A 12,313-nucleotide genomic window follows, 5' to 3' on the forward strand; every position below is an offset into this window, starting at 1 on the left:
AATTTATATTAGTTCACACAAACACTCCATCCATGCTTTTGTTCCGGTCCTCCGGTCCAGTTTAAGAACCCATTGTGGCCCTCAAGTCAAAAAGTTTGCCCACCCCTGCCCTAGAAGGTGTTATTATCCCCATGTTATGAATGAGAACTGAGGCAGAGAGCAGATAGTAGGGGTGACTTGCCTAAGATAGGCAAGTAAATTGTTAAGGAAATGGTTCTTCAACCTTGACATTCCAAGTTCAAGTGTTTCCAGACTCATGCACTCTATTTGTCTTCTCCACTGGGAGTGCCAGGAACCCCCATCCCTGCCCATCCTTTATAAGGACAGCCAATGGGTACTTGCTGTGAGCCCCCAAATCCCTACCTCCCCCAAGCCACATCAGCCCCTAGGGTGGGTATCACTTCAAGGATGAGGAGTCAGAGCCTTGGGCGAACGAGCTACCCTGCTAGTAAGAGGCAGGGTGGATTCAGAGCAGGCATATGGCCACCCCTTTCCACCCTGCTCTCCTGCAACAAACCTTCATCCTCATCCCTCAGCTACTTCTCCAGCTCAGCCACTGGAATCCTGACAAAGGAGCTAGCAGCAGCTAGCAGCAGCAGCAGCCGCCACAGTTCTCTGCCACCACAGCCGCCACTCTGCTCTGCCTGGTGCCACCCCTCAAAGTGCGATGGCAATAATAGCAGCATCTGGTTCAAGATACAGAATATTCCCTGCGCTCCTCCCATCACCTTTCCCTCCACATACACCAAGGAGCAGCTATTCGGACTTGTGGCACCATAAGTTAGTTCTGCCTTATTCTTGAATTTCATATAAACAGAATCATACATTTGTGTCTGGCTTCTTTCATTCAACATTTTGTCTCAGATTCATCTGATATTTTATGTATAATGGCACTGTGTTCTTTTCGTTTCTGTATACTGTAGTATTCTATTGCATAAAAATGCTACAATTTATTTATCTATTCCCCTGTTTATAAACACGTGTGTTGTTTCCAATCTGGGGTTATTTTGAACTTTATTGATTGATTGACTTTAGAGAGAGGAAGGAAGAGAGGGAAACTTTGATGTGAGCGAGAAACACTGAGCCTCCTGCAAACGCCCTGACTGGGAATTGAACCTGCCACCTTTTTGGTGTATGGGACAGTGCTCCAATCAACTGAGCCACACCAGCCAGGGCAATCTGGGGTTATTTTGAATAAAGCTACTAAGAGCACTCTTGTATGTCACTTCTAGGAATGAATTTACTGGGACCTAGGGTAGCTGTATATTTAATTTTAGTATTTAGTTTTTTTAAATGATTGGTGCAATTTGCACTTCCCCAGGAGAGGGTGAGAGTTCCAGTTACTCCACATCCTAACCAACACTTGGTAATGTCAGTCTTTTTCATGTTAACCAATCTAGTAGGTGTGTAATGGTATATTATTGTGATTTTTAATTTGCATTTCTTAAACACTCTGTAAATTAATGAGGCTTTTTAAACTTACATTTTACTTTTTTATTTTTGATGTTTATATCTATTCTTATTTATTCGTTGTATTTATTTTTACAGTTTCCTTCTAAGAATATCATATGCTATGGGTTTTCTATTTAGAAAGCTAATGTAAAGTTTTCTTTGAAAATAAATCTATCCAAGTTTTTTTTTTAAAGGGTGGGGGCGATACACTTAAAGAATAATCTTATGCAATTAATAGGCCAGCAGGGATGAGAATGTGTCAATTTATTGGAAAAGAGGTGGACCTCTCTGACCTCAAGGATGAAGTAAAAGCAGGCTCTGGACAGAAATCAAGGACTGAAGTCAGAACCCAAGTCCCTCCCTTTTCCTGGGCCCCACTGTCTCTCCTCTTGGCCTTCAGGCTTTACGTTTCTGCTCTCCACACACCAGTTTCCTCTGTCGTAGTCTGTTCTTTCCAGCATCTCTCAGTTCAGCACCCTGACAGGCAATAACCTGGGCTCTCCGCATCTGATTTTTGGGAGAGAGAGTCCATTTGGGCCAGCGCAGGTCAAGTGTCCACTCAGCTGTGGTCAGCGACTGGGGTCCTGCCTTGTGACAGCAGGAAGAAAACAGAATGAACATTTTCAGTGCAAGTAGAGGAGGCACATTTTGGACAAAAAATTGGGATGTGTATTCTGTCGATGGGACGGCTGATTTGACATTGAGAATGGAAGAGCTGTGAGAAGTGGCAGGCATAAGTTTACTTCCTTACTTAGCAAGAGCTAAAATTACCTACGACCCCAAAGAAGGAGTGACACTGGTCATTCAGTTTCTAGATGGAGACAGTTATGAAGAAGAGAGAAGTGGAGGAAAGGAGGAAGAGTAGGATAATGCAGTGATTGGATGGATTAGCAAGAAGGAAAGAGAGGCTGGAGGTGGTGGTGGTGATGTCATGAAGACAGTGATGATGATGGTTGTGATGGCCATGGTGATGGTGTGAGGGTGATGATGGTGGCAATAATGATGATGGTGATGATGATAATGGGGATGATAACGATGATTAAGTTTACATTGATGTTCCCTGGCTCTGTGCTCAGCATTTTACATGAACTATCGCATTTAAGCCTAAAACAACTGAGTGAGGCCAGTACGATTATTATCCCCATTTTAAAGATGAGGAAACCTAAGGCTTTGACAGGTCAAGTCACTTGCCCAAGGTGGAAATGAGCCCAAGCAGCTGACAGCAGAGAGAGCTTGTAACCACCACACTCTTCTGTCTCAAGTGTATGAATGTCCCCTCACTGGGAAGAAGAGTTGTTGTCTGAGGTCAAGCCCTATATTTGCACCATGTGATGAATGGTTATATTGCAAATGCCCATGAACAACCACCCAGGCCAAGGAATTGAACATAATCAGTACCCCAAAAACCCAAATGTGCCCCTCCCCAATCACAGCCTTCTCCTCCCCAAGACAGAACCACTCATCTGAATTTATAGTCATCTTTTTGTCCTTATAGTTCTACCACCTGTGCATATGTTCTGTATTCCTAAGCACTGTAGTTTAGTTTTGCCTGTTGTTGAACTTTATGTGACTAGAATTATACGACATGCCAACATTGGGTTTGAGGTTCATCCACATGATTGTGCATCTCTGGGGTCCATGTGTTCTCTTAGCTGTGTAATATCCCCTTGCACGAATATCCATCCTCCTGGAACCAGACATTTGGCTTATTTCCAGTTTAGGGCTATTATAAACACCTGCTTCCACTTGTTGGTCTATGTAGTCTGAAACATGTGCACCCATCTCTTTGTCCAGGAACACTTGTTTACTCTCAGGACTCACCATAAACACCGCTCTCCAGGGACCCCTCGGGCCAGGTGCCTCTTCTCCAAGCACCTGTGCTCCTCCCATTACAGCACATGTCACTCTGCCATGTAGTCACCTTCTAATTCATGGTCTCATCCACTCACATGGTGGAGGGAGTGCTGCAAGGTGGGACCCTGTCAGATTCCTCTCCTCCTTCTTGTCACGCAGCATGATGTCTGGCTCACACTAGGAATGAGATGATTGCATTTGGAGTAAATGACTAATGGACACATGAATAAAGGAATGAACAGTCAGCATTCCCTAAACATTTGTTGAACCGAAGCTTGTCACATAAGTGAATGGTGGAGCCCAGAGGTGCTGTTAAGAAGTTCACTCAGCTGTGGCTGCTTCTGATCTGCGTTTTGACCTTGTTTGACACCGGCTGATATCACAGACATGGCACCTGGGGACACAGTCACAGGCAGAGGGGTGGGGAGGATTATGGAGGCCTCACTTACCCTTCCTGCTCAGTAGGTGGTATATTGGATGCATAAAGACATCCAGAAAAACACTTCTGGCTGCATTGCCTTTTTCTATTTCCTCTTTCTCTGCCTCCCAGGGCTAATAAGTGTGATTAGACCTCATTAGAGCCAGGCAGCTAGTGGTTTTCTCGTGCCTTTTCCTTATCTACTGTGTATCCGATTTGCCCATCCCCATGGAAGATTAGTGAGCAGGCAGTGGCAGAAGAGGCCCATGGATCCGTTGGTTCATCAGAGAGGAAGATGAAAGTCATGGAGTCTGGGCAAGGGCTGTGGGCAGGGGCTGAGCTGCCGTCGTTTGATGGGTGTATCTGAGGGTCAAGTCAGCATGTGAAGGCTGAGGTTGGGGAGGTGAATCCGGAAGTCACAGTAGTGGATTGGAGACCTGGCCAGAGTAGACCAGCCTGTGTGCAGGCCAGGCCAGGTGAGTTCACTTCTATCCTCTCAGCGATGGGTTTCAGCAGAGCTCACTGGCCTCAGGATAGCATCCAGCCTCCTTGACATGGTTGACAAGACCTCCCTGACCAGTGCCTGCCTACCCCTCCTCCTTCTCCCCTCTCTCTTCCCTACTTCCTGCTCCTATATCCCACCCTGCCTAGGCTGGCCTCCGCCCTCACATATTCTGTTCCCCCTGCCTCCTGCATGCTTTCATGTCTCAGCTTAGAACCCTACCTGACCCCCTACCCCATCCAAGACCAGAACGGATGCTCCTGCCCTGTGCTCCCAGAGCTCCTTGGACCTTCTGACTCATAGCATTTGACACATTGTGTGGTCTAGGTTTGTTTCATCATCAGCATTCTCTGCTAGATGATTAAGGGCGGGGATTATGACCGCTGTGTTCACATTCTACCCCAACTCACTACATAGTTGGAGCTCAATAAATACGATTTGGGGTGACTAAATAAACAAGATGGTCAAGTATTTGCTCATGATCATGGAGTGACTCAGAGGTAATTGGGACTGAGGACAGCTCTTTCTCTCTCCCAGCCCTGTCCCCCAACCTTGCCTTCTGCATAGACAAAGCCAGGAAGGCCTCCCTCACGTACTTAGTCAAGCTTGCAGTGAACATAGGATTGTTCAGCATCTGTCCCACTTTACTTAGGCAAGAACATTCAGATTGCTCCCTGATCCTCAGCCCATGTGTTGGGTAATCTTCATCCAAGTTACGCTGACCTGTTTGGCCCTGAATCAAGTATTACCTGAAGGCAGACCTATGTTTGAACTTACCCACTTACTTAAGTACAGAAGCTAACAAATACCCTTTTTGCTTACATCACTCTGAGTTGGGTTTTCTAGTAATTGTAAAAGGATGTTTTTAGTAGCTTTATTGAGATATAACTCACATCCTATATAATAAAAGGCTAATATGCAAATGGACCTAATGGGGGAATGACCAGTCGCTATGATGTGCACTGACTACCAGGGGGCAGACGCTCAATGCAGGAGCTGCCCACAGGGGAGTGCCACTCAGCCAGAAGCCCAGAAGCCAGGCTCATGGCTGGCAAGCACAGAGGCAGTGGTGGGAACACTAAGGATGTCCGACTGACGGTTTAGGCCCGCTCCCTGCCATCAGTCGGACATCCAAGGGCTCCTGGACTGTGAGAGGGTGCAGGCTGGGCTGAGGGACCCCCCCACCCCCACCCACTGAGTGCACAAATCTTGTGCACGGAGCCTCTAGTATCATATAATACATACATTTAAAGTTTATAATTCAATGTTTTTAGTATAATCACAAAAGTTGTAAACTATCACCGCAATGTAATTTTACCTTTTCATCATCCCAAAAGGAAATTTGTATCTATTCGCAGTTGTTCCCTATTCTCCCCTCCCCATGACCCCTGGAAAGTACTACTCTACTTCCTGTTTCTATAGATTTGCTTGTTTTGGACCTTTTCTATAAATGGAACCATATACTATATGCTTTTTATAACTGACTTCTCTCAGCATGCTTTCAAAGCTCATCCATGTTATAACATGTATCAGGACTTTATTCCTTCTTAATACCAAGTAATTTTCCATTGTATGGATGGACCACATTTTGTGTATCCATTATCACTTTAGGCAATTATGAATAGTGCTGCTATGAGCATTCATATACAAGTTTTTTGAGGCCACATATTTTTGTTTTTGTTGGGCATAAAATTAGGAGTGGAATTGCTGGGTTATATTGTCATTCCATTTCACCTTTTGAGGAACTGCCAGGCTGTTTTCAGACCAGCTGCACTATTCCCCTAGTGATTAATGATGCTGAGCATCTTTTCATGTGCTTATTGGCCATTTGTATATTCTCTTTTGAAGAAATTTGTATTCAAGTCCTTTGCCCTTTTCTAAATTTACTAGAGGCCCAGTGCACGAATTCGTGAGCAGATATGGTCCCTAGGCCTGGCCTGTGATCAGAGCCATCTTCTCTCGCTGTCCGAACCTGGCCACACCCCCCGCCGCCGCCCATCCCCAGTTCTCCATTTGCCATCAGGTGATCAGAGCCTGCCAGCTGGGGGGAGGGACCAAGAGGTCAGCCATTCCGCCTGCTCCCTGGCCCTACCCCCCACCCCAGTTCCCTGTTTGCCATTGGGGGATTGGAGCCTGCCAGCCTGGAAAGGAACCAAGAGGTGGTCAGTGCGCCTCATAGTGACTGGCCATCTAAGGCTTGCCCACACCTCGGGGCGGCCCTGGGCGGCTGGGGGGCTGAGGGGACTGGGCGCCACCATCTTGTGGCTGTGGGTGCCTCCATCTTTGAGGGTGTGGTAGTCAATTAGCATATTCCCTCCTTATTGGCTGTGGGTGCCTCCATCTTTGAGGGCGTGGTAGTCAATTAGCATATTCCCTCCTTATTGGCTGTGGGCACTGCCATCTACGATGGTGTGAGGGTCAATTAGCATATTACCCTTTTATTATATGGGATACTTTTATTATTGAGTTATAGTTCTTTATATATTCTGTATACAAATCTCTTATCAGATCCATCTGCTTTGCAAATATTTTCTTCCAAGAATGGTCTTTTCACTTTCTTCGTGGTATCTATTGCTTGCAGTACAAGACTTTTATTTCGATGAAGTCCTATATACCTAATTTTTCTTTTGTTGGTGGTGCCTTTTAGTATTGTTGCTAAAGGACCCTAACTAACACACCCACCTTCTTTGAGAGGACTGCTCACCCTCATCATGTTGGCCTGTTCTATGTCTTTATATTGTGGTGGCCTTGCCTTCCAAATGAGAGTCCTGAAGATGGGGGAGGGAGGTTGAACCAATGATTTCAGTGCTGTCCAGTGCCCCATGACAGGTTCTTGGGGAAAGCACTCCAGGCACCTGGATGGACCACGTTCCAAGACACCTACTCCTGTCCCCCACTGTGGCCAGAGCTGATTGGACACATGAGGACTTCCTGGAGGAAGGACCAGGGGGATGTGGAAGACACAGAGAGGGGGGCAATCAGAGAGTGTGAGCATACATCAAGCTCCACTCCCCTATAAGGGGCTGAAGAGCTGGGGCTTGCTTGAATCAGATGACTCTCCAGGCCCATTACAGCTTCTGTGAGCTCTGCCTTATCAGAGAATAAACCTGGCCTTGAGCTGGCAGCCAGTCTCTCCCTTTGCCAAGGAAGAGCTGAGCAGATTAGCTTCTTTCTGTACTGTGCTCCCTACCCACCTCTCCTGCCTCCAGAACATAGACCCGTCACCCTGAATATTCAACAGCTCACTCAACGTTCATTCAAGAAACCTGAGGCTAGGGCTAGGGATGTGGCAGAGAATGAAATGGGCTTTGCCCATGTGGCCAGAAAACTATCACACTGTAAAACTCTGACAATGGAAATTACAGCTACTGATGAGGTGGAGAACAGGCTTGGCTGGTAAATAGTTAAGGAGTGGTAGTCACTTAAGGACTCCTCTAACGGAGCAAGAACTGCATGATAAAGAATTTCTGGCCCAACTGGTTTGGCTCAGTGGATAGAGCATCAGCCTGCGGACTGAAGGGTCCCAGGTTTGATTCCGGTCAAGGGCATATACCTTGGTTGTGAGCATATCCCCAGTGGGGGGTGTGCAGGAGGCAGCTGATAGATGTTTCTCTCTCATGGATATTTCTAACTCTCTATCCCTTTCCCTTCCTCTCTGTGAAAAATCAATAAAATATATTTTGAAAAAAAGAATTTCTGGAAGCCTGGAGTAGACTCAGAAGATGTGTGCTCAGACCTAGCTCTGCCTTTTGCTAGCTGTGTGGTCTTGAGCAAGTGACTCAGCCAGTCGGAGCCTCAGAGTCATCACCTGTCAGATGGAAAGAAGACTCCGCCCTCCTCCCTACACAGAATTAGATCCTGCACACACTACGAATGTAAGTGCTGGTCAGTGCTGACCTGGCAGGATGTGGTGACAATCCCTCTGTTTATGAAGAGCTGTGAGCCAGGAGCTGGCCTAGGCATTACCCTTTGAATCAGCACAACAAGCCCACATGGAAGGCACCCTGGGAAAGGAAACAGAAGCCCCGGGAGGTGGGGGGGGGGCAGAGCCTGCTGGCCCAGGGTCTCTGTAGTTCCCTGGAGAGCTGGGGAAAGAGAATAGTGGTTCCTGTTACTCCCACAGTCCATCTCCCCCACATACCTTTACCCTGCAATGTGGCCATGGCTTTAGGGAAATGAAAGGTAGCTCTTCTTCATGAAAAGGGCCAGATGCCCCTTGAACGATAGCTTTCTTCTTTACAGAGCAGTTTTTAAGCATGTGCTTGGGCCCTGGCTGGTGTGGCTTAGCTGGTTGAGCGTCGTCCTGTGCACTGCAAGGTTGCCAATTCAATTCCCAATCAGGGCATATGCCCAAGGTTTCAGGTTCAATCTCCAGTCAGGGTGCATACAGGAGGCAGCCAATCAATGCTTGGCTCTCACATTGATGTTTCTCTCTCTCCCTCTCCCTCTCCCTCTCCCTTCCTCTCTAAAATCAATAAAAATATTTTTAAAAATTGTGCTTGGTGCATATTATAACCATTACACTTACTATACATACTTTGGAAAATACAGAAAAGCACATACAAGAAATTAAAATTTTCATCATCCCATCATCCAGTGGTTACAATTAACAATTGATTTACTTCCTCCTGCTGTTTTCTTCTTTGCACAGTCAACCCAAATATGTAAATACTCTTTGACTTACGATATTTTTGACTTAGGATGGGGTATTGGGGCCATAACCCCATCATAAGTCTAAAATTCATTTAATACAGTTAACATACCAACACTATAGCTTAGCCTAGCCGACCTTAAATGTACTCAGAACACATACATTAGCCTGCAATTGTCTTGTTTAATATTAGGAGTAATTGCCTTCTTCTTCACACCAGAAGCAGGAGACACAGGTGGGTATTTTGTAGACATGATGGGATGCAAAAACCAAAACACAATATCCAAAAAATGCTGGCAATACTACATAGTAGAGTATCGGTTGTTTACCCTCATGATCACGTGGCTGACTGGCCGCTGTCCAGCATCACAAGGGAGTAAGTATGTACCACTTATCATCAGCCCGGGGAAAACCAGAATTCAAAATTTGGAGTAGGGTTTCTGCTGCATGCGAATCATTTGCACACCATCATAAAGTCGGAAAATCATAGGGATGTTGTATGTATTTTACAAAATTAAGATCATACTGAAAAGGCTGTTTTCTATTTATTCCCTCCCCTCCCCCACTTAGCATATGTCCTGAACATTTTCCCATCATTAAATTGCCTTCTACAGCCCAACTTCATGGTTGCTAGTATCCATCTACAGCTGTTAATCATAGCAAACATTTATGTATATGTATAGTTTATATCATGCTTTAGAACTTTATAATGTTTACATTGTGCTCATATGTGCTTAATGCTGTCCATATAGTAACTCATTTAATCTCCACAACAACCACATGAACCAAGTCTACTATTGCGACCCCAGACAGAGGAGGAAGTAGAGGCACAGAGAAGTGAAGGCAAATGGTCACACAGATGCTAAGTGATGGGGCCAGGACTCACGCCCAGGCAGTCTGGCTCCAGAGTCCACCCTGCCTCTGAAGTGCCCTCATTATGGGCAGAAATGGGACAGGGATGATCCTAGAAGGCAGACCAAGAGGTGGCAGGAAGGCCAGCTGACTCTGAGCCCAGCGGGTGCACCTGCAAGGAGCGCTGGGAATCCATTTAACCTGGAACTCCCATAGCTGCAGGTACATGAGCGGGGTGGTCCTCTTCTGCCCCAATTCCCAGCCCCCTGGGTCTCAAGCACCAAGTTCTAGAAAGGGGACTGACGCAAGCTGCCTTGGCGATACGGGCCAAAGCCTCCACAGCTGGGCTTCCCCGGCCAATGGCAGCCTCGGCAGCAAGAGCGGAACACAGACCTGGGCTCCCAGAAAAGGCACACCCTCCCCTGGGCTTCTTACAGGACAGGAAGAAGGGAAGAGAGTGCAGACATCAGGCCAGGCCAGGCCGGAGGTGTGTTGTGCAAGTGTCCATGAGGCTCCTACTAGGGGGCTGGTTGCTATCCATGCTTCCAACCGGAGATCAGGACGCCCAGTTACACAGACGGACTGCGCTCTACCTGGCCAGCCCTCAGCGCTGGAGATGCGGCATTCTGCTCCCTGATGCATAAGTAACACCATGATGGATGCGCTCACACAGGCAGGCAGAGGGCACTGCTGGTGGGGCCAGTGGCCCACAGCCAGCTGTCCGAACTCAACTCCTAACTCTACTGTGCCGTGGCTGGATAACCTTGGGCTCCACAGCTTCCGTGAGTTCTTTATCACGAGCCACCTCCAGGGACAGGAGCTGGGACATCCACTGGGCCTTGGGGCAGGACGTCCATGGTAAGCACCGGCACTGCCATTTCAACCATTTCCACGTGGGCACTTCTGATTGATTCCTTTGGATAAACTTCCAAATGCGGAACAGCCAGGTCAAAGGGTATTTTGCAAACCTGCTGCGCCACCTGGATGGCCCTCCTTGTTACCGCTGCTTGGCGGGTCAGAATCTCCTGGCTCTGACACTGGCAGGGCAGGACTGGGCGGGGCCTGAGACTCCGTACTAAGGCGGTGCTGATGCCTCTGGTCTAGGACCACATTCTGAGTAGAGAGGGGGGCAAGATGGGAGGTGCCTCAGGCGCTCACAGTCCTTGCCATCCCCTCCTCGCAGGAAGCCTGGTGCTCGGGGAAGGAGGGTGGGGGGGAGGGGGGGAGGACAGACCAGGGACCCAGAGAGTGTGTTCCTGGCTGGCTGGTATGGAGCCGCGGGGGCTGGAGAAGCCGGTCCTGGCACCCTGCCCGCGTCCGCACAGCTCCTGCCCTCCCCGAGGAGCCTGAATCGCTGCCATTAGCCGCCAGCCCAGATGGGCTGTTTATGCGCCAATTACTGCGAATCTATTCCGCCCAGAGAGGATTGGTGAGGCTGGTTCTCTGCACTGAGGCCAGGCAGCGGGGGTCCAGCCTTGCGCGAGGCGGGCCTTCCCTGCAGCCTCCCGGCCTTCGGTGCGGCCCTGCGGCGCTGGAGCGGCGAGAGCACGGCGGGCCGAGGGAGACCCCGTCTGGACGGGAGCGTCTGTGCAGCGCCAGCCTGGGGAGTCGGTGTTTGCTGGGGTTCTGCTCCACCTGAGCGGCTGCAGATACCTCTGCGTCCCTTGGGCGGAAGCGGGGGTGGGGGAGGAAGTGGAGGGGGGGGGGCGTTTGCACAAACACCCAACAACTTTAATCCAGGAGAAAGCTGGGGGAGAGCACAAAGTACTTAGTGTTTTGCTTTTTACATGAACCGGATAAAATTGCTGAGCTGAGACCAGTTTTGCCTTCTGAAAGGGCGATTTCATATGGTTCACTATTCACCCTCAGCGCAAAGCTTCAGGGTCGTTTCTATAAGTAGCCCATTCTCAGGACACGCAATGCCGGCATATTTGTACACCATCACTTCTTGCTCCCAACACTTACTGTGTGTCATGGAATTTAAGGTGCCACCAAGCGTGAGGTGCTCTGGGCCCCTCAGTCCCACTGCCAGCTGGGCAATTCCTCTGGGGACCTTTAAGACTCAGGGCCCCATTTTCTCTTTCCAGCATTTCAGAGCTGCTGTGCTCCATGGCGAGCTTCCAGCCGCCACATGCCTGTGAAGACCAGTGAGCCAACGTAGCCCCACATGGCCCGGCATCTGTCTGTCTTGTGTCAGTGGGAGCTGGCCTCCTTCTCTCTGTCCACCAAGACCTCGCTGGCAGGTCCATCCCTGGGAGAGCAGTGCGGGGGCGGGGGGGGGGGGGGAGGGGGAGTGGCAGGCGCCAAACTGAGAAGCTGGGGTGGGTGTGGGGGAGGGGGCCGAGCTCTGTCTGATCCCGGAAACAGACACAGATGCCAATAAGTAGATAGCTTACGGACTCCCCTGGCCCTGACCTTCCAGAGTAAGGAGGTATCATCGTGCTGTGGCCACGCTGGAGGAACAGGGTGGACCCCCTCCCAAAGGTGATGGGCTGCACAAGCACCAGGAGGGCAGGACCCGTGTGTTATTCCTGTGATGAGGCTTCTGGGAGAGCAGGGCAGCCTCTCAAGTTTACCAAACCAA

The sequence above is a fragment of the Myotis myotis genome, unplaced genomic scaffold (assembly GCF_014108235.1).
Source record: "Myotis myotis isolate mMyoMyo1 unplaced genomic scaffold, mMyoMyo1.p scaffold_m19_p_19, whole genome shotgun sequence".
Taxonomy (NCBI): domain Eukaryota; kingdom Metazoa; phylum Chordata; class Mammalia; order Chiroptera; family Vespertilionidae; genus Myotis; species Myotis myotis.